Here is a 23,538-nt window from a genome sequence, read left to right on the forward strand (position 1 = left end):
ATGCTTTCAGTTAATATATAGTAATTTCTTTGTATACATTTTGTGCTTCTGAGCTGGAGATACCAGTAGTCATAAGGTTCTTATAAAGAGAAGAATAGCAAGTTGGAGACTTGGTTACTTCCTTCCGCCCCACCTGCTGTGGGACACAGAAGCAGATTGTGGCCCGAAATTATTAGCTGGATTTCATATTTGATCGGAAGTAGATCCTTGTACTTACGTTACAATTGGAATTGGATTCAGTCTGACATTGAGCACCACTGTGTTCCAGGCTCTGTGCGGTGCGCCCACAAAATACGATGCCTCGGCAGGACTTTCACAGGCTCGAGGAATCCATTAAACATCCATCTTTATCATGTTCTTGACGTCGTGTTAGAAACTGTTAGAAAAGATGTTCGTGCAAAAGGGGGACCTTTTGTAACTTGCCATGTCTTCATGTCAGCCCAGTCCAGCAAAGAGCAATAAAACAGGGAGCAACTTTTTGTAACCATTTCAACTTGGGTTTCAGTATTCAGTATAGCTTTATGAAATGTAGTCATGTGCATTTCTGGAGCTGTGATGAGTTCAGTAGGAATTTGGAGGGGAAGGTCACTCTGAATTGTAGCCAGTTACAGACTTCTTTGTTGTTTTAAGTACCAGTAGCTAAGCAGCTGCTGAAGCAGCTGACCTCTCTCTCTCTCTCTCCTGACACTGTTTGGGGGTACCCGCCTGACTCACAGTGACCCTGCTTTCTTGCCTGCAGGAGAGGGGACCACGCCTGTGTACCCAGTGACCTTTCCCTCTTCTCCCCTCCCCCACACACCAGTTGATGAGACCAGATGATCAAACTTCTGATCCAAACAGGCCCAAGACAGTTCTTTTTCTTAAGAATTTTGCAAGGGGAAGGAGAGGGACCCTCTTGGTTTGCAGCTTGTGTGGAGCCCTTGGAAAGTCAGGACCCATGGGCCGCACTACATGGACAAGCAGAGAGGTTTAGAAGTAGAAATAGAGGAACAGGAGTGCGAGCAAGTCAGATCAGCTACTTACTTCATGGGTTTCTGGATCTGGTTCTCTATCCTTCTGTGGACTCTGTTCATCCCTCAGGTATCCTTAGAATGCATCTTAGGTTTTCAAAAATCAGTCTAAAGTGACTTTTTATTACCTGCAACCAAAAGGACCTTGACTAAAGTACTACCAGACTGTTCTAATCAACTCCTGATCATGCATCCTCAGCGTGTTTGCAAAATACCCCTACATTCGGGAGAATTTTTCTTTAGTAAACCTTTGGTCATTTTGTGAATTCTCTCAAAATGGAATCCTCAACTCATGGAGCTAAAAGACACTCCCTCATTTTTATAGGGAAGAGTTACTCAGGCACAGGTCCTTAGCCTACTGTGGGATAGTCACGGTTAGAACTCAGGCCTTCTGGACCAGGACCTTTTCATGCTTCCCAACATCCTTCTAAAGGATAAGCACCATCCCCACTTTTAGCAACTGTAATAAACCCAGAAATAGAGGGCATTTCTACCAATGGGGGCCGTGATTATTACAAAACAGGTACATGCTGACCATTTATATGGACTAGGCAAGATGTCTGGCCTTTGGCTGAACCATAAGCAGGAGTAAATCCCAGCGAAACCCTCCAGGTTCCAACTTAGGAGACCCATGCTAATACTTACCTTATGAGGCCCCTTACAGATAAGCACTGTGGGCACTTGAGGCCTGCCGGGCCAGGGTTGGGAATGGCTGGGAGTAAAAACTGTGGTACTGTAGGGGTTTGGGACAGGGGGAAATGGCCACGGCATGGCGAGTGTTGGAAGGATCCGTATGAGCAAAAGCCTAGAGGACATTCCTGCTCAGGGAGGAGGAAGTTATCTGCTTGCCTGTCACAGGGGGTAGTGAGTATTTCTGCCTTAGTAACTTTATGCAACCAAATATTTCCTCAGCCTGTGCCCCTCAAACCGCCTGCTCTGGTACAATGAGGGTGTCCGAACTCACCTGGAATGATTAAGCCCCTTGCCCAGGGGTGGTGGTGCCCCTCCCCCAGGCACCGCTGAGGCACTGACACCACGGCTGCTGAGCTGGACCCCGTATTCGTGAGCACAGGCTGGGGCAGCTGGGCCCTCTGGGCCTGTGGTGGGCAGGCAGGGTGCCTAGAAAAAGCGGGCTCAAGTTTAGCTCAGAGGGACCTGGGAATTGCCAAGGAGCAAATAGGATTTTGGGGACTGGCATTTCCCGACTTCAGGTATCTGAGTCCCCCATCTTGAATGTGCCTTCAGGCTCACCCCTAAAAGATCCCCGGCTGGCCTGTCGCCGTGAGAGCCCTGCCCACCATGCGCGTCGTGGAAAGGCCCCAGCTAAACACCGCCGTGGGCCTCCACGCGGTGCGGAGCTCTGAGCGGCGGGCCCGGCCTGGCGTGCTCACCAGAACCCAGTGGGCTCCACCCAGACCTTCGGTCTCCTCCTCTTGACAGAGCAACCTTCTCTTCCTTCTAATGACAGAGCCACTGGTTTAGCAAATGTTTGCCGTTTCCGAAGTATTTGTAACGCCTGCGAGGGCCGGGCTCCTTTTACAGTGCAGGGACACGGGAAATAAACTTCTGGGCCACCCGGAGCTCCCATTCTGCTGAGGAGGGGATACGCGTCGGACGCTCCCTCTATAATTGCTGGTGTTTCTTGACTCAAGGTAGCCTTTTGAGCCGATGATTGAACACCCTTTCCTTACAGAGACCTGCAGGGGGTCACTAGGCTTTCCTGACCCATAAAGGAGACCCACAGGGTAGAAGGGGCCTAAGAAGGGCTCGCTCTTCCGAGAGCACCCGCCCCTTGAGGACTGGCCGCCACGCCATTCTTCCATTTACTCCCTGCAAGACTAGAACATTCGGGTGTTGAACACCTGGTTGACGAGGGGCAGCACCTTGATGTCTGAGGCCATCAAGCAAATCTCTCTGAGTGAGGTAGGCTAAGAAGAGGCCAAAGGATCCGTCTGAGCCCCCTGGGGCTCCCTGCAGAGCTTTGGGGAATGTGAATTCTTAGAAACCAGAAACGAGAAGGCTAGCAGTGTAAAGTTACCCACGCGTGAGGCAAAATCCCGGCCTTGGAAGAGCTGGGCTAGCCATTGAGCTGATTCCGTGAGGTGATGGGCTCTTTTCTGAGTTCTCCTTTCATGATAATGACAATAAGCAACAGAACTGAGTACTTATCACTGTGCACTGGAAGGTAAGTACCTGCTCTCCCCTCGTATGAGGGAGGCTGAGGCTTCAGAGGCCACGGAGGCCGATCCAGGCAGTGAACCTGCCCTCTTCCCCACCTCTCTGCCCTGTCATAAATCGCCCTCGGCTCTTCTCACATTGTGCTGCTTGTGGGTACTCGCTAAAGACTGGTCCAGCAGATGCGGGAGCTTTCCGGAAAGGGGGGACTGTGGCTTTAAAACATTCCATCCATCCCTTGCTCTAAAGCAGTGGTTCGTAAACTTCCACGTGCATCAGGATCCCCTGGAGAACTTGTTAAACCATGCATTTCTGGGCCTAACCTCGTTTCTGGTTTAGTCGGTCTGGGGTAAGGGCTGAGAATTTGCCTTTTTAACACATCTCCGGGTGATGTTCTTGCAGCTCCGGAGACCAGACTTTTCAAGAATCACTGCCTTCAAATCGTTCCTATAAATTGGGAACTGAATATTTTCATTCCCTTTTATCGGAAATGCCCGTGCTACACAGAAATGGAATTTGAGGCTTATTACTCGTGAGTCACCCAAACAAGCACATATATCCTTTATTAGTATTCCGATGTTAATGCCAGGAACACCCAAACACCACCCCACTGTCTCAGTCACTGAGCAGGTCTGAGACCATCGAGGCAAGTGTCTCCCCCTGGGGTACGGCTTAGAAGAAGCCACGGTCTAGTCTCAGCCCCACGGGCTCCCTCCCCTCTTGTCCCCCTCCCCGTGCCCTGTGCCTTTGCCAGGGACAGTGCACCTGATATGTTCCTCCAGGGCTGAGACTTGGGCTGTTGGGATCACACCCAAGGCCCCAGTGGAATCTTCGGTGCAATCCCTGTCTGGTCCATTTCCTTCCATTGTGTCACCCAGCTCCTTGATGCCAGCTGCCCTCTGAGGTCTGGACTATGCCGTTCTTGACCTGTCTCCCTTGCTGTCCTCCTTTTCCAGTCCCTCCCATAGGACAGTGGTAACTTGTTCTTCCTTTCTGCCCCGCTTCATCTCCCTCCTCCCCGTTTCTTTCTTCAGCACGTATTTCCTGGGGACTTATATGGCTCTTCTAGTTACTGGGGGTACAGCAGTCCCCAGAACACACATAGTGCGCGCCCTCCTTGCAGTCTAGAAAACAGTGACGATTCATGCAATGAGTGTTACGGGAGAGCACGAAGAACCTGTTGGGGGCAGTCTGGGTGGACCCCTCTGTGTGAGTCACAGATTTCCTGATCATCTCAGTCTTCCTCCAGAGCGTGTCTATTCCACATGGATCTCTTTCCTCAAAATACCCTTTCTTCCTGGCCCGACACTCCTCCCCACCCTTCCCCCCTCACAACTGGACCAGGACTTCAAATTGGCATATTGGCATGACTGCCCACTGCTGGCCGACGCTCTTTCCATATCCTTGTTCCACATCCTCCATTGCTACGTGGGGCGACTGTCCTCATCTCTGCCCGCTGCCCGGCTCCCGGACGCTACCAGCTATCTTTCTCACTCCTTCATTCCCACCCCCAAGACACTTCACTGTCCATGATGATAACGATCTACCCAGCAACCCACCTTAGAACTCTTTGCCCTTTTTCGTTCTCAAGACTGTATTTCGCTTCAGTCACACCCGTAACTAGGTCTTGTCATCTCCTGCAACTGCTCTACCTCCGGTCTCCGCTCACATTTTAGCCCACCATACAACCGACCCATGCAAGAACCATTATAGGCTCCTTCTACTGGGATGGGTGAAAAGAGGGGTGGGAAGAAACTTCGTAATTATTCTGGGGGCATGCCCTCACTATTGCAAGAGTTAGGTTTTGTAAACCAGCCTTTCAAAGAGCAACTTCAAAAGCAATAAGTGCACACTTTTGTTTGTAAGGATTATAAACTTTCGCCTACGTGATAAGTTGGGGATGGAGGGAGAACAGTCCTAATGGGGTGACTTGGATCAAACTTTCCAATGGCAGTATCAGACAAGTATCTTAAAATGCTGCATCTCAGACAACTTAGATGCAATTGAAGGATATATACTTGAAGAAAGTGGCTCTGGATATGATGAAGACATCGATGTCTAAGATGCATGTAGAGGCTTTGAATAAAATTGTTACTTGACATGTAAGAATGGGGGGAAAGCAATATTTTGTACTGACGTATTATTGTATATAATGTTATTTTAAATATGCATGTGTAACAAAATAAATTAGATATTATAATTCGACATCTGACTATTTCATCGACATTCCTAGAAGTTTAAATTTATCCAGGTTGATCCCTTAATTTTAAAAAAATGTTTTCATTAGGAAAATAAGGATTTGCCTTAAATATAAAATCTCCGGTATCATTGATGAACTCCCTGTTGCTGCTGAATAAAGTCCAAGCTCCCTATGTAGCATTAAACACCCTGGCTGATCTAGCCACCTAGATCTTGGAACACTAGACTTTAAGCCATACCTCTTTGCACCCTTTCTTCAGTGGGCTTTCACACCTCTGAGCCTGTGCCTTTGCTCAAGCAATGCCTACAGTTTAACATGTCCTCCCCCACGCTCTGCCTAGAGAAGTCCTTCTCGCCTCCAAAGTCCTTCTCACTTCCTCCTCTGCCTTTTACTCCAGAACCTTCCCTGGTGCCCAGGCTGGCTGAGTTCCCAGAGCACATCCCCACACAGCATCCAATATGGCGTCTTGGAGGGTTCGTTCTGCGCAGGTCTGCTTCGCCAGATGTGAACGAGCTCTTCCCAGGGAAGGGCTGGGGTTGATCCACAGAGCATGGCCCAGGAGATGCTGGAGGGGGAGAAAAAAAAAAACCCACAAAACTTGCTTGCTTTAAGTGAGGCCTGGCTAATGGCCTTCCAGGCCCATCTACCCAGAATCAGAACTAAGCCTTTCTATGCCTTAGGGGCTGAAGGGGTCCCCGCTACCTGCTCCTGGCAAGAGGCTGGTGTTGAGATGTCACCTTCTTGTACTAGTCTAGCAATTCCTAAGGTCTGACTCAAGTGTCTGACTGCCCTGAGACCCTTTCACAAGGTCTGCATCATCAAAATTATTTATCATAATCATACTAAGACATTAAAGTGCCTTTTCCACCAGGTGAATATTTTGCGCTGACAATGCAAAAACAATCAAAAGTTCATTCCATTAAAAAAAGGGGGGGGGGAGGTGGACATCTGGGTGGCTCAGTTGGTTAAGCAACTGCCTTCAGCTCGGTCATCATCCTGGGGTCCTGGGATCGAGCCCCGCATCAGACTTCCTGCTCAGCGGGGAGGCTGCTTCTCCCTCTCCTGCTTCCCCTGCGTGTGCGCGCTCTCTCTCTCTCTCTCTCTGTCAAATAAATAAAATCTTTAAATGGTGGGTGAAACTTCCTACACCTTAACAGGAATCTGGACAATGACACAAAACTGGACCAGCGGTCATTGTATTCTTCACCATCATGCACCTGTCCTAAAAAAAAAAAAAAAAAAAAAAAGCCAGTTTCCCATAAGAATGTCCTTGGTGAAGCAGAAACAACTCTTAATTTTATTAAATCTCAACCCTCAAATACATGTTTTTTAATATCATGGGGGACAAAACGGGAAGTACGGATAAAGCACTTCTGCACAGAGAATATGACAGCGGCCCCAGGAAAGCGCTTATGCAATTGTTAGGGCTGTTAGCAGAACCAGCCACTATTGTCACGGACTACTGTGAACGAACAGCTGACTAACCGGGTGTTCAGACCTGGCTCTTTAAAAGACGTATTCTTGAAAACGAACGAAGCAAGCCTATGGCTTTGACAAGAAAACACAGTATTTATTGCCAAGGATAAAATGCGAGTTTTCCAGCAAAATTTCGAATTTTGGAGCACCGGTCCTTGCCACCGTGAGCTGGAGAGCTTCCCATTCTTACAAGACCTTTCTGTTGCGAGAGGATTAACAGGTGTGATTTTTTTTTTTTAGATACTGTCTGATGAAATGTGTCAACATTTGGAAGATCCGCATAACCCGATGAACCAAGGTTTCCCAAATGACAAATGCGTGACGTGCAAAACCACACATAGGGAAGAGATTCATCGGAAGCACAAGATAAACCAATAGAGCGTGAAGGGTTGCAGAGATGAGTTGGAAAAGTCTGAGACAAGTGGTGGCAGAGCGAGAAGTCCACTGATTCGAGAAACTTCCAGCAATGCCATCAAAGGTCCTGAGGATGTATTATGAAGAAGAGGGTGAAGAGTTGGTTTTCTTTAGATTATTACAAAGAAGGACCCTCTGCGATCATCTTACTTCCAAGGCTGCTTGCATAGTCCAGGTCGTGCAGGCCTTTAGTTCCTCGTTAGAGGCATCTCTGGTCATGAGGATTTACTGGGGTTGTGTGGTTGCCAGGCCTGGAAAAGGGAGTTTTCCTTCTCCTCTAGCTGCTGTGGTGAGAACTGCTGATCTGATGTCTTTCCCCAACTCGGGAGGAAGTGAGCGTTCTGTCCCGACCGCAGGGCCCAAAGCAGTCTCCTGTGCGTTGCCTGAGGTCAGCCGCAGCGCTGACCTGCCAGGCCTCTCGGGAAGGAAGCTCAGGGAGGCTGTGGGCCTGAGGTTAGCCCTCAGCACTGCTTTGACGGCGAGCAGGGGACATCGGGAGAAGCTGGCAGCCCTGCTGTCCTCCCTACAGCTTTACGAGGGGGGCCTCCTCCAGAAAATTAACACAGCCCCGATTTCACGAGCATCCAAAGGTCAGGCTGAGAGATTCTCTCAGGAACAGGCCGCATCAGTCCAGTTCCCTGAGGCTGTGACACAGAAACAGACACCAGAGGACCAATTTATTGATTTATTAGAAAAAGCTCAGCTGTTAAAAAGTAAACCGGAAAGAGCATTGGGCAAAATCCAACACCCATTCGTGCAAACCAGGAACAGAGGGGAACTTTCCTCAGCTTTGATGTTTGTGCAAACCCACACAGTGTGCCCCACCAGGACTGAACCCGAATGTAAACTATGGGCTCTGAGTAATAATGGTGTGTCGATGCAGGCTTATCAGTTGTACCAAGAGTCCTACTGTCGTGCTGGACATGGACAGTTGGGGAGGATGTGCACATGTAGAAATGAGGTGTATGTGCAAAATCTCTGTACTTTCTGCTCCATTTTTGTAAAAAGATTTTATTTTATTTTTTTCAGACAGAGAGAGAAAGAGAGAGCAGGAGCCAGGCAGGGGAGGGGCAGAGAGAGAAGAAGGCTCCTGACTGATCAGGGAACCCGATACAGGGCTCCATTCCAGGACCCCGGGATCATGACCTGAGCCGAAGGCAGACGCTTAACTGACTGAGTCACCCAGGCGCCCCTCTGCTCCATTTTTTAAATTGAGATATAGTTGGCATATAACATGTGTAAGTCTAAGGGGCACAGCATGTCGATTTGATACATTTATATTACAGTGTGATTATGTCATTAATTACCCATTCTTCTAGTGCTGGAGACAATTTTCTGCTCAATTTTGCTGCGATGATGTTGTTCTTTTGTTTAAAACCTTACAGGTCTTCCGATCTGACCCAGGGGAAAAGCCAGAGTCCTTATAATGACCTATGACACCCTATAGCATCTGTCCTGTTGATTCTGTGACATCATGTCCAATCACCCTCCCCCTGGTTCACCAGCTCCAGCCACTCTGGGCTACAGGCATGCTCCTGCCTCAGGGCTTCTGCACTTGGGATGCTCTCCCTCTAAGTACGTGTGTGGATCACACACTCCCTCCCTTCAGGTCTTTACTTAGCTATCACCTTCTCAGTCGTCTTCTTCAAAATTGTATCCCTCTCTCCATATTTCGTGTCTCCCTTCCTAGATTTTGTTTTCTCCTTCATCCCTATCGCTAGCTAACGTCCTATTTTATTGATCCTACTTATGGTCTGCTTCCCCCACCAGAGAATAAGCTTCCTGAGGGTAGACACCTTGTCAGTTTGGTTCACTCATAAATCCTTGAATAAATGAATATGTGAGCTAGATTGCTGTGTCCAAAGATCGGGACGTGCCTCACCACCGCAAAACCACATGAGAAGCCAGATCTTCAGGGATACAGAGCGAGCTGGAATCAGAGCCAAGGTCATGTGCTGGTACAGGGCAATGGCACTGGAAACAATCACCCACATCAAGGCAACGAAAATCCCGACAGTAGCCCCTCTCCCTCCACTGTCTCCTTGATTCCAACTTTTTATTCTTCCAAGGTTCTGAGCCCCTTTCTGATTGGCACAGGCTTTCTTCAGATATGCTCAACTTTATGGTCTTGGGAGTAATATTTTTTCCTCTAAGACATTTTTTAAGATTTTATTTTTTTAAGTAATCTCCACACCCAAGGTGGGGCCTGAACTCACAACCCCGACATCAAAAGTCACATGCTCTTCCCACTGAGCCAGCCAGGCATGGCTAAGACATCTTGCATAAAAGAGAAGCCTGCTGTGAGCCATTGTGCTGGTTTTGAACTTTGACTCTCAGAGCCAACCCTCTATCCATGTAGCCATCCTACATCCTACGTACGGTTATTCCGCCTCTGTCCTGGTCATCCTGGGCCCAACACAGCAGACGGAAGCAATGACAGAGACATCACAACACAGAGGTGCCTTATTTAATAAGAGCAAGTTGTTAAATTTTCGTTTATTACCTTAGGAAAAGATCAATTTCAGATGGATTAAAAAATCAAATGCAAAAAAACAAACAAAAAAAACCACTTCTTGACTCACACGGGAAAGCCAGAAGATGGGGGCGTGGGGGAAAATACATGTTTGAAAATTAAAAATGTGTTTTGAGGAACAACATAAACTAAACCAATACAGAAATTATAGATTTGGAAAAACAATATTTTGAAGGCAAATGGCAAAGTGCGCGTGTGTGTGTATCATATAGTTCTATGAGAGTTCTGACACGTCGCCACATATTAAATCACCAAAAAAGCAAATCCAAATGGTCTACAAGTATACGAAAAGATGTGCAGAGTCCTTAGTTTCTAGGAAAAACCACATTAGAGAAAAACAAAACATCATTTTATTGCCATGACAGTGGAAAACATTAAAGAGGTAGAAATGGGAACTGTGGTAGGATTTTAGGAAAGCAGTCTGGACAAAGCCACAGTTAAAGATTCATATATTTGGGGCATCTGGGCGGCTCAGTTCAGGATCTCAGGGTCCTGGGATCGAGCCCCACGTCAGGCTCCCTGCTCAGCGGGGAGTCGGCTTCTCCCTCTCCCTCTGCTCTCATGCTCTCCCTCTCTCTTTCTCTCTCTCAAATAAATAAAATCTTTAAAACAAAAAACGTTCATCTGTCCTTAGACCTAGCAATCCCATTACTGGCAATCTATTCCAAGAAGTAAAAGCCTTGCTACATAAAGTATAGATGTAATGTGGCATAGTTTATAGTGGCAAATAAATGCACACACACACACACACACACACACACACGACAGGGAACAGCGAGTGTCCAACAGTGGAGGGTGGTTGAATGTCTCCTGGTGCATCCACGCTGATTCAGGGTCATTGAGTGTGACAGTCAAGAGAGAATTCTTGAGAAAGTCTCACGGTGCAAAAAGGTGCTTTTATTAAACATGGGGACAGGGCCCGTGGGCGGAAAGAGGGCACTTGCATTTTGAGGAGGGACTGATCAGTTGGTTAGGGGGTTTGGGATAAGAAAGTCTCTATGAGGGGCTCCTGGGTGGCTCAGTCGTTAAGCGTCTGCCTTCGGCTCAGGGTGTGATCCCGGCATTATGGGATCGAGCCCCACATCAGGCTCTTCCGCTATGAGCCTGCTTCTTCCTTTCCCACTCCCCCTGCTTGTGTTCCCTCTCTCGCTGGCTGTCTCTGTCAAATAAATAAATAAAATCTTAAAAAAAAAAAAAAGAAAAAGAAAGAAAGAAAGAAAAGAAAGAAAAGAAAGAAGAAAGAAAGAAAGAAAGAAAGAAAGAAAGAAAGAAAGAAAGAAAGAAAGAAAGAAAGAAAAGAAAGTCTCTGAAATTTGTGTATGTTGAAAGTGAGGTTTACGGGACCTTGGAGGTCTGGCGATTGTCAAGACAAGATTACCCTTTACTATCTAGTAAAACATTAGTCATGAGACCCTGTAGGAATGCCGTGTCCCGCATGTCTCAGATGTGCTTCAAGGGGCCACGTGTTGTAAGATGATTCGTTTTTTGTTGTATTCTTCCTGCACTTGTTTTCCTTGGCACATACTGTGGAATATTATGCAACCATGAAAAAGGGGCTAACTAGGTTGGCTCTGGTTAACTTGAAGGAATTCCATGAGGTCATAACCTAAGAATAGCGAAATGCAGGAAAGTGTCTTTTATACGATCCCACATTTGTCAAACTCCGGCATACAACAGAAGAGTATTTTCCACATATGTATTTATAAGCATCTATTTAAATAAGTTTCTTTGTGGTTGTATTTGCCCGGGGAAAATCTATAATAGGTTGCTGACATGTGTCTCATGAAAGAAGAAGAGGGAGGTGAGCAAAATTAGAAAAAAAATTAAAAAGAGTAGGAAAACAAAATGCTGGCATGTATAGTGCAATACTCTATACTTTTTGGGGGGGAAATCTACATAAGTGAATATATCAATAAACTTTAAAATAGCTTAAAATAGACACACTACCACTGTCTCTCTTGTTTTCTAAAATTGCACACAGATGGGGCAAGAAACGATGAGTGTCTATGCCTAGACTGGATGTCCCTCGTCTTTTCAAAATTTTCAAAATTTTCAAAATTTTCTGCTTTTGTTATAAGTAAAGATAATATTATAAACAAGAAGATCAGGGAAGATTTCTTAGTACCCTCCCACCAGATGCTTCAATGGCTCCCACTTCCTCTCCCCTCTTTGTCTCAACCCCTCTCGCTGCTTTATCTCAGACATGTTCGCTCATGACTCCCAAACCTCTCTTTTGTCCAGGTATAAAATGTTTGTTGAGTGAAGAAAGGCTGTGTCCCTCCTCACCTTCTGGCTTCATTTCCTTCACCCCGTACTCAATCTCTATACCCCAGCCCCACAGGGCTCTATACGGTTGCTGGATCTGGGCACAAGCGGCTAACTTTGTCTGAGGAGGCTTTCTTCCTCATGGACACCTGACTCGTTTCCAGATTCACCTGAAACACCATTTTAGCCTCACCAGACTCCATCTAGGTGGGATTAGCTGCTTCTAATTCTAATTCTGGTTCTGCTTTCAACACATTGCCCTGGCTTGTGGGAGTCCTCAGCCACTGCATGACAGGTAAAGCAAAAGATAAAATTTATTCATTCAACAAACTGAGCCTTTCCAGGCACTTTTCTCGGCATGGGGGCCAGAGCAGTAAGTGAAGCAGACACAAATCCTTGGCCCCACAGAGCCTCCTTCCTAGTAGGAGAGGACAGACACTCGGCAGAGAAATGGGTTAAACAGACAGGAAAGAGGTGAGGGGCTGGCCATGTGAAAGGAAAAGAGTTCCAGGCTAAGGGAACAGCAGATGCAAAGACCCTGATGCAAGACACAGGTAACTTGCCATGAAGAGATCCAGAAAGGACTGGGGAATGTGGGAGAACCTTCCAGACAAGGTGACACTTGGGTTGGGCCTTTAAGAAGCAGAGAGGTTTGGGTAGAGAAGAGAGTCCCAGCAGGCAGAAGGGTTACAATATCAGCCACAGCTCACATGTGTAAAGGGGCTGATGCCTCTGGGACATGACTAGTATGCAGAGTGTCCGGAGCTGAATTTGGGGTGTGTGATGACAAGGGTGAGGGGAAACAGAGCAGGAAGGAATCGAGATGTGGATTCTGGTCTCCTGCTTCAGGGTCTGGGGATACCGCAAGACTCTGAGGGAACCAGGAGAACAAAACCATCACCCACATCCCCAAATTAACTCCCACTGATTTTCAGATTCTCATCTGTCCAACCAGTTGGCAGGAAATTTCGATCCCTGTGGGGGAGGTGAGGTGGCTGTACCTTTGCCCCTGACACCAGCCCCGTGGGATTTCCTTGGGCCATATAATGCAGCTCACAACCTTCCAGGAGGAGGGGTTAAGGCTGTCAAGTCACAATCACCAGATGATAGAAAGGCTGACACTACTAGGTTTTGGTGAGAATAACGGCAACCGGAACTCTCATACTTGGCTGGCGGGGGTGCACATTGGAATATACCTTGGAACATACTTTCTTAGCCTCTATCAGCGTTGAGTATGTACGCTATGACCCAGCCACTCCACTTCTAGGTAGATACCAACCAGAAATGCATACCTATATTCACCAAAATTCATGTCCTAGAGCGCTCACTGCAGCCCTATTTGTAATAGACATAAGCTGGATGTGACTTAAATGCTTATCCGTACCAGAATGGATACACAAGTTGGGGTGTCTTCCTACCATGCGGTATGGAAAAGCAACAAGAATGAACTAATGACAATTTGGATGATTCTCTCGTACAGAATGCAGAGTGCCAGATACCACACACAAGTGGGTAAAACGAAATCCACAAGGTGGGCTGCTGTTACCCTTTGGGGGGCACTGACTGGAGGGAGGGTCTGAGAGGGTCTCTGAATGGATCCAGCCCACCCGACGAGAAGGGTCTTCGGTGCTCCCAGCAGGCCCCAGCTGGTCAAGCCATGACCCAGGAAGAGGCAGCAGACGTTTCAGGAGAGGCTGGCTTGGCTTCTCTGGCCCCAGTGAAGCCACCACAGCCAATACCACGTGGGGCAGAGGTGAGCCATTCCTGATGGGCCCCACCCAAACTCCTGACCCATGCAAAGAATGGTGAGCAATTAAAAAAAAAAAGTTTCTTATTTAAAGCAACTTAGTGTTACAACGTTAGCAATAGGTTACTGAAACAGTTTTTAATCATCCTTGAGAGGTTACTAGGGACAGGGACCCAATCTTTCTTGTGTCCAGGGTGATGTTAAAAATATCAAACAATATTTAATATAAACAATATTATATGTTAATATACAAGTATATAAATAATTTTAAACATTCCACTTTATTATCTGAGTAAACTGAACAATACACCACACATCTTACCAGTGCCTATGAGATATAGCATAAATAATTTATTAAATTACTTTGATAATTTGTGAATGATTTGCTGATATTTTGAAATTGTTGGGTGATCACTTCTCTGATACGACTGGCTGTCACTAGTTAAATGAGGGCTCCGTCTGGCCCATGATTTAACCGTAGGGAATATAACAAACTCTCCTTATGAATTCTCCATTGAATTAAAATCCATAAGGTATTTCAGTATTCTTAATTTGAGAATAAGTTCAATATTCTTAATAAGTAGCAAATGTCTCTTAATATTAACTATGTTGTCGGGGTGCCTGGATGGCTGCCGGTGAAGTATCTGCCTTCAGCTCAGATCATGATCTCAGGGTCCTAGGATCAAGCCCTTCGTGTGTGTGTGTGGGGGGGTGTCTCTGCTCAGTGGGGGGCCTGCTTCTCCCTCTCCCTCTGCCTGCCTCTCTACCTGCTTGTGCCCTCTCTCCCTCTCTCTCTCGGTCAAATAAATAAATAAAAATTTTTTAAAAATATTAACTATGTTGTTCATGACTTTGAATCCTTTCTTAATCCTTGTAATAATCTCAGAGATTTAAAAAATTATATTCGACATCTTTATTATCAAGTACATATAAGATTATTGGTATGTCTTATTGAATCAGTTGACATAATTCTATGACTTTTTGTTCGTCCTCAATCCATGAGGGCAAAACATCATTTGAACAAGTTTCAGCATTTAATAAATGGAAAGATTTAGAAGTTTACTGTAATTGTCACTGTGTCATTAAATAATTTCCTTATTACATAATTAAACAACCAAGATTTTCCCTTGGGGCTGATACTTTGTTGTCTTTCTGTCTTTCTTTCTTTCTTTCTTTTTCTTTCTTTCTTTTTCTTTCTCTCTCTTTCTTTTCTTTCTTTCTTTTTCTTTCTCTCTCTTTCTTTTCTCTTTCTTTCTCTTTCTCTTTCTTTCTTTCTTTCTTTTTCTTTCTTTCTTTTTTCTTTCTTTCTTTCTTTCTTTCTTTTTCTTTCTTTCTTTCTTTCTTTCTTCCTTTCTTTCTCTTTCAGAGGGAGAGAGAGGTGGGAGAGGGGCAGAGGAAGAGGGAGAGAGAATCCATGCCCAGCATGGAGCCCAATGTGGGGCTTGATCTCAGCACCCTGAGATGATGACCTGAGCTGAAATCAAGAGTCACGCACTTAACTGACTGAAACACCCAGGCGCCCCTATTTTATTTCTAAGAGCATACCATATCTCTTTATTTCTCTTTCACCTACTCCTTTGTCATAGTTTTCCGTCCTTAGGTTTATATATTTAATCACTTTTATCATGGGCTTAATTAATCCAGCAGTTCTCAAACTGTTTAGCTTTAAGACTCAACGTATTTACTGTATTAAAAATTAAAACTAAGAAATGCAAAATAAATTTATTCTTAATTTATTTAAAAACAAATCCATTATAAGTGAACACAAATAACATATTGTAATGAAAAATAACTATTTTTTCCAAAACAAATTTAGTGAGAAAAGTGGCTTTTGCACCATTAGTGCCAATATTAATACAACAAAAAGGGCAAATCACATTTTTATGAAAATACACAGAAGACGTCACAGTCTGACCTCATGGAACCCCTGAAAGGGACTGAAATCTTCAGGAATCCACACTTTGAGGACCATTGAACTGATCCATCAGCTTCGACAGTATCTTGTAAATTGCTGACTGTTCTAATAGTTGATAATATGTAACATTGCTTATTAAACCCGAACTCATAAACTTCTCCATGTATTTAGTATTTATTTAGCCACTCCCATTTTACAGTTTTTATTAAACTCCGTAGGGCAGGATTGATAGAATTTTTTTTGTGGGGCTCAAACTCACGACCCGCTCTCCAAACTGAGCCAGCCAAGCGCTCCGATGGATATAATTTTTGAACTGCTTTGTCATTCTAGGATAACAGGCTGCCTATCAAGATCCGAGTCTTCATCCAGCTGTCATTATTTCAATCCCTGCCCGGAAATATTGTATTTCCTTCTCCCTGCTGCTTATTTGACACACGGTAGTAAATACAACATTTATCCAGGGAAGATTTAAAGTGCGTAACTTGATTTGCAAATGTGTTGCATCACCCCGTGATGACTGAACACAGTGACTAAGCATCACATGAAAACTTCTGAAAGTTCTCTTAAACTTTGAAAATGCCAGACTTTCTCCCTAGCATTATGCTGGCACCGTGCATGCAAAATCCAATGAAGTTTCCACATGCATATTTCTCATTGAAACCATTTTTCCAGAGCACTGACCATCAGATTCAATATGCGATCTGATTTTTGATGCTACTCCTGTTAGCACCACATCATCCATGAGACCCGGTAAACAATCTTCCAGGCCTTCAATTTTGCACCGTGAGTACAGGATTAAGACTTGTACGTGGGGTCCGCGGCCGGATGATGGCAGGCCTGGAGGAAATGTACCAGTGTGCCAAGAGTCCCCAGCTGGCCTTGCAGGTGGCCATGGAGAATGGCATCAGAGGGGGAATGACCAGGAGAAGGTCAAGTGGCTTCGGGGACAATGGAGCAGTTCTTCAGCAGTGTCCACTTTCACGAATAAAGGGCTCCCTATCTAGACCTTGGCCTACCAACCGGAAGTGGACCAGGAGCTGTATAAGGTGGAAGCTTATGGGGCAACTCATGACCAGTGGGTCTGATGTGGTCAGGAGGATGGGAGTCTGGTCCAGGTGAGCCAGGAGCTGCCGACCATGTTCCTTCACTTCCAGAGTGGAGAGGGCTGCTCGGAGGGAGAGGGCCTCCCGTATCACCCAAAGAAAGGGCAGGGCCAGAGCCACCACACTTAATGGCACAATGAGGCCGCGGCAAAAAGCATGGAGGTCACAGCTGGGAATGGTGCAGCCGGGACACATGGCGTCTGCCCCCAGCCTGAACCCTCTCTGGCCCAGACTCCCAGATGATGCAGGAAGAGAACCTAGCGCAGGATGGCTGGCCCATTGCTGGGAGAAGGAAATGAGTGGGCCTGGGAATAGTTTGCGCTTTTGTTTGCTGGTTGTTTTGAGAGTTGTTTGTTGGAGTTTTTTGGAGGGTTGTGGTCCTCTGGACTGGGTACCCCATCCCTGCCCTCTGCCTCATTCCCCTGTCCAGCTCCCACCAGGGGATGAAGAGCCCTAGGGTCCTCGGTCTTGGGCTGATGGGACCTGGTTCACCACCCCCCGTCGGGCCTGAGTTACTATCTGAGTTTACAAGGCCATTTTCCCAACATGATGCCTCTTGGGTGAAGAAGGAGGATGAGTGGGTGTAGGTGTGGGTGTGGCTGGAGAAGCTTCCTGTTGATTGAGAATGGGCAGGTGGATTCGGGAAGAAAGAGGACCAGCAGGAGAACCAATACTCAGCCTTAGAGAGGCGTACTAACTATTCACAAGAATTTCAAAGCTTAGTTTCTGGGCCCACCCTAGCAGCCTGGTCCTTTCCTTTCCTTTCCTTTCCTTTCCTTTCCTTTCCTTTCCTTTCCTTTCCTTTCCCCTCCCCTCCCCTCCCCTCTCCTTTTTTTAAAGTTTATTTATTTTTTTAAATCTCTACACCCAAGGTGGGGCTTGAATTCACAACCCCGAGATCAAGCGTCACATACTCTTCTGACTGAGCCAGCCAGGCGCCCTGCAGCCTGGTACTTTTGGACAAATAAACGGATGAATGGAGCACAGCAGCACTTTTTAAAGTTTCCCAAATAAACTGTTTTTCTTTAAAAAAAAAAAAACAACAACAACAATGCAAAGCAAAAATACTTGTGTGAGAAACAATAGACACGTCATTGACAATGACAGAAATTTTACAGCCTGACTCGTAAGTTTTCCAAAACATTGGAGTCGACTTGGAGATTTGCTGCCCAGACCTCTGCGGGAGGAAAGATGCACTGCCCGGTTGGGGAAATTCGGTCAGCCTCCAGGTCTCTGCTCCTTCAGGGCCTCGGCCTGACAGCAGCCCAGCCCACCTGCGGTCACACCTTCAGCACAGCCCCATCAGGTGATGACAGAGCCGGGACATTTTGGCTCAGTGTGAGTCAACTCTGAGGCTTTTCTCCAGAACTTTCTGCTGGGATGGCCCAGGTTTGCTCAAGCCTGTATTCCAGTTCTCCTTCTGCCAATGTTGCTTCCATGCCCTCCTGCCACCTGTGTTAATTTCTAGTAATCATCTTGCACCCCAGCTCTGGGTTAGCACCTGTTTCTGGAGAACCCACTGGGGACAGTGTTTTCTCATTTCAGTGGTTAGCAAAGATATAGACCACAGGATACATTTCAATTGTTGTTCTTTTTCAAAGTTCTGGTAAATCCATCATGGCTGAAGATGTTCTATTCTTTTTAGTACTTTTAAATACTTGTTTTTTGTTTTTTGTTTTTTTAGAGAGGGGCTGCTGCAGAGGGAGAGGGAGAGAGAGAATCCCAACCAGGCTCAAGGCTCAGCACGGAGCCCAACGTGGGGCTCAATCTCATGACCCCGAGATCATGACCTGAGCTGAAATCAAGAGTCGGACGCTCAACCAACTGAGCGAGCCACCCAGGCGCCCCCTGTTTAAGTTTTTGATTAAAATTAAAATTTTTTCATTTTCTTTATCATCCACATCAATAAAATATTTCTTTTAGGAGTTTTGATATTTCAGATGCTTTATTTGGAAAACTGACTCATGATGTCCCTTGCAATTTAGCTCAGTAATGTTTGCAAATATTCTTTATTTCACCCGTCAGCATTAACAGAACATTACGACCATTCCTACGAACTACGTGTTTAGCAGTTTTAACTTTTAATGATTCAAACTGTGAGCACCATTTGGGTCCAACAGTTATGACAATAGCAAAAATAAGCTACTGAGGATCTTGGTTGAAATAATCAAACTGTTTGTCATTTTAGAAATGCAAATTTTATTCCAGTTCTTGCAGAATACGGAAAGATGCTTCTTGCTGTTGTCACATTATCAGAGTACCAGCAAATTCCTCTGCTGAAGTCTATTTTTGGTATAATTTCAGAAGACGTATGTTTATGATTCAGAAGAATTGTAGCTATGACCCTAAAAGCTTAAAGAAATACATCCAAATCTTCTTGTCTCTTCATTTTATGTGCTTATTTCCACAATTTATTGTAAATTCATGCCTGTATAAATATCTGCATACTAACTATTCACAAGAATTGCAATGCATCAGCAGCAGAATCAAAGTAGAAACAATGGAACCAAAATAGAAGCAATGATGGGATTTGAAGAGAATGATAAACGAGCCATTCTCCTAAATCACCAGCACCTCCCAGCCCAGGAGACTGGGCTGTGAACATTCCTCATATTTACTTTTCCAAGAGGCCCTTTTCTCACCATGACATCCTACAGCATTTGGCTGATAAAGTTTATACTAGAATTTATGTTAGTAATTCATTTTACCTCTCACTGCGGTCACTATTATCCAATTTACTAACTAGCACTGACACATTCCGATAGCTTATCAATAGGCATGTTGGCACGCATGCACACCCACAGAGTTAATTGGGCAAATTAAGACGAATGAAAGTGAATCAGATTGGCCACGCTGAGTGATTTCAGAAGCAAACTAAAACTCCCCCTTACCTCCATTCCTGAAGAAAGCCTGAATTTGACCGATGGTAAATATCTCCTGGGTTGTCCACCCAGCCCCTGCTTCTGGCGGATCTCTCTCCTCCCCACCCCCACCCCCTTGCACCTTCGGACTTGCGTTGGGAACAGTCCTGGGCAGCTTGACTTTTCTCCCTCATCTCCAATCCCTGGCTTAAGATGATTGTTCAATGCACCTCACCTAAGGTGAGCCAATCAGAGTCCCTTCCTTAAGAATTTGGATTTGAGGGACGCCTGCGCGGCTCAGTCGTTTAAATGTCTGCCTTCGGCTCAGGTCACGACTCCAGGGTCCTGGCATCGAGTCCCGCATCGGGCTCCTTGCTCAGCAGGAAGCCTGTTTCTCCCTCTCCTTCTGTCTACTGCTCCCCTGCTTGTGCTCTCTCTCTGTGTGTCACGGAAAATAAATAAAATCTTAAAAAAAAAAAAAAAGAATTTGGGTTTGAGACTGGTGGCTGTGAGTGCTTGTGCCCTTCTCCCATGTCGAAGGAGTGCAGAGATAAAGAAGCAAGAAGCAGGGGCAAAGCAGTCCGCCTTGAGTCCCTGGTCCTCCTGGTAGTTTGCTTTCGAGACCCTGTCTGCCGATGCTAAGAGGCACACCTGTATCCTTATCTACATTCTTTCTATTTTTTGCTTTATCACAATCGGCATTTGTTAAGTACTACCGACATAGTCCTAACTAAACATTCCCTTAACAAAGTTCCCCGGCTCCCATAACAAGCCTTGACGTCAGAGATCCTTAGTGTGCAATCTGCGTACTTTATTTTTGGAAGCAATGGTATGTTATGGAGCTCAGGCATGGCATACAGATGGGTTGCAGGGCCAGACCAAGGGCTGCTGGTAGCTTAAAAACATCTGCATAGGGGTGCCTGGGAGGCTCAGTCGGTTAAAGTCATGATCCCAGGGTCCTGCTCAGAGGGGAGCCTGCTTCTCCCTCTCCCTCTGCCTCTGCTCCCCCACTAATGCTCTCTCTCTCTGTCAAATAAAATAAATAAAATCTTAAAAAAAAAATCTTCATGGGGCGCCTGGGTGGCTCAGTCGTTAGGCATCTGCCTTCGGCCCAGGGCGTGATCCCAGGGTTCTGGGATCAAGCCCTGCATCGGGCTCCCTGTTCCACTAGGAAGCCTGCTTCTTCCTCTCCCACTCCCCCAGCTTGTGTTCCCTCTCTCACTGGCTGTCTCTCTCTGTCAAATAAATAAATAAAATCTTAAAAAAAAAATCTTCATAATGTCCTAGTGTGGGGATGTAATTTTAATGATATTAAATATAAACAGCTCAAAATTGTGTATTAATTATAGTGAACTTCAATTCCAAGCAGATGAGACCTTATGAACAGGGCTAGGTTATGCGTTATGTCTCATGACAAAAGGTCCGAGACACAGATATGTATAAAATATGCATTGGCTTAGATGACAAAGGGTACACCTGTCCTCATCTGGGACAGTGAGGTGACCAGCAGGAAGGTCAGAAGGTCAGAGTGCTGCTCTCAGATGATACTAACCCCCAGAGGGGCGTCTCAGCTGACAGACCCTGAAGGCAGCATCTTCCCCACTTCTGGGCAGCCTGGGAGGGCACCCCCTGTGCTCCCCGAGATGTGGGGGAAAGGCTGTCAGACCTGGTCTAGATGCATACCTCCCCATTACTCCCTGCTCTCTAAAAAATGTATACTAATTGTTCCTGCAGGGAAAGTTTACAGGAAGAATTCTCCGGACATGTGTTAGATAAACCACCCTTGTTATGTGGGTATAGATGTCCATCCCTGGAGCTGAGAAGCTTTGATTTTGTTCACAGAAAAACCACCGGGGGGCGTAGACAGAGGAGGGAAGGCGGAACCAGCCTGAGGGCACTAGTCCGGGATTGGGGAAGAATTGCCTAAAGCCAGCTTTGATTTCACTTTACTTACCTGGCAATTGCTGAAATAGTTCTTTGTACAAGCCAGGCACTGGTCCAGCACGTCACATGTTTAACTCACTTAATGGCCCTGATGACGCAGTTACTATTACTGTCTTCATTTTACAGATGAGGAAACTGAGGCACGGGGAGGTTAAGTAACCTTTTCGGTATCCTGCAGCCCAGAAGATCACATATTCCTGAAGAGCTATTTTTTTTGGTTGGGGGGGGGGTTGGCACATTAAACCCTATATGCTGGGGCGCCTGATTGACTCAGCTGGTTAAGTGTCTGTCTTCAGCTCAGGTCACGATCCCAGAGTCCTGGGACTGAGCCCTAGGATGAGCTCCCCACTCAGCAGGGAGTCTGCTTCTCCCTCTCCCTCTGCTCCTGCCCCCTCCCCCCGCCGCTTATGCCCTCTCTCTCTCAAATAAATACAAAAATCATTTTTAAAAATCCTCTATTCTATTTAAATACTCATATTAAAGATTTACAATAGAGAAGCTTTCAAACAGGGAAAGAATCAACTCCAGATGAATTTTTGTGCCTCTGTGCATACTTGTTTCATTTGCTTTTCCAGATTTCCACAGTGTCCAACACTCACCTGGGCTAGATTTTGAGATAGGAATAGAATGACGTAGGTGTGCACAGAAGGGAGAGCAGAAATCCAAGACCCAACATTTTGCAGGTTTGAGGAAGGGAGGGGCTTCCTCTGAGAATTCCAGCTGGAGGTTCTTAGGGTCTCTGGGTCGCCTTTAGGTGTTTGCCGGGAGGACCTGGGGGGGGGAGTGTAATTCTGGTGATAAGGGACAACCTGAGAACAAAAACAACTGAACATACCGGGATAGTATGGGGCCTGAGTTTTCTATGATATTTTGCAGTTTATTGCTTATAAAATAGTTTTGTAAGACACTTCCTTGAGGGAAAGTTGCCAAATAAATTCTTTGACATTTGAACTTCAATAATCAGGTAGAAAAGCAAGCTCCCTTAAAGCCGTTCAAAGGGAAGCCTGAGGTCAACCTGGCAGGATACCTCGTGGCTGGAAGCAGGGGTTCCCATTATCAGAGCCGTGGAAAATGTATTCAATACTGAGTCTGCGTGCATAAGCATTTCTTTGGGAAGAGGATCCTGAGCTGTCATCGGCTTCTCACGGAACTCAAGGGACCCCAAAATGTGCAGAACCCCTGCCCGACACCATCTCTTCAAGGACCCTGGGTTGTAAACCCAGAAGGGTCGGGGAAGACCCGCAGCTTGGCAGCACGACCTCGCTTTCAGAGCGCTCCGGGAAAGCCGGGCTTTAGGAGATGCTCCTTGCTCTGACCGGCTTCCTGGAGTCTATCCTGCACAAGGGATGGCCGGTCCCTCCTGCGGTTGGGAGTTTAAAACCCGCTTCCCCGACGCCCGCCTCGCAGCCCGGGGCGTGGCACGCTCCAATCTGCTCCCAGGCCCAGCGCGAAGGCTGAAGCGGGTAAGGAGCTGTGGTTCCAGCGGCTCGCATCCCAATTCCCCGCTTGGGCCAGTGACTGGGAGACTGGCCTCGACAGCAGCGCCGCGCCCCGGGGCGCGCGCGCACTCATTTTCCTGGCGGAGGGAGCGGGCTTTGGCGGGCGCTGCGTCCTACAAGACGTGCTGACGTCGCGGAGGGCCGGCAGTCGGCTCGGGAGCTGCCGGCGCGCGCGTGTGCGTTGGGCGCAGCTGCGAGGCGGGGAGGCGCGCAGGGACGGTGGTTGTGCTGGTCCTAGGGCGGCGGCCGCCACCGCAGCAGCACCCCGGGCTGAGGGGGCCGACGCGGCCGGACGAGCTGGGGATGGGGAACACCGGGCCCCGCACCTCACCCGGGCGCGTGTGCGGCTCCGGGGGCGCACAGTGACGGCTGCGGCGCCCCTGGCCGGGCAGCGCT

At 46.7% G+C, this 23,538-nt stretch overlaps 1 protein-coding gene across 2 annotated transcripts in view; it reads left to right on the forward strand.

Moving 5' to 3' along the window:
• Positions 1-9,444, forward strand: part of AKAP10 (A-kinase anchoring protein 10) — an 86,860-nt gene extending 77,416 nt beyond the window's left edge. Inside the window, exon 16 of one of the 2 annotated variants that reach the window (XR_004621832.1) lies at positions 7,102-9,444. The gene's annotated coding sequence lies outside the window, so the exon portion shown is untranslated. Of the gene's footprint in view, positions 1-268; positions 5,391-7,101 lie in introns of those variants that run through there. The other variant, XR_004621833.1, reaches the window with a different exon arrangement.
• The last annotated feature ends 14,094 nt before the right edge of the window (positions 9,445-23,538 follow it).

The sequence above is a fragment of the Ailuropoda melanoleuca genome, chromosome 17 (genome assembly GCF_002007445.2).
Source record: "Ailuropoda melanoleuca isolate Jingjing chromosome 17, ASM200744v2, whole genome shotgun sequence".
Taxonomy (NCBI): domain Eukaryota; kingdom Metazoa; phylum Chordata; class Mammalia; order Carnivora; family Ursidae; genus Ailuropoda; species Ailuropoda melanoleuca.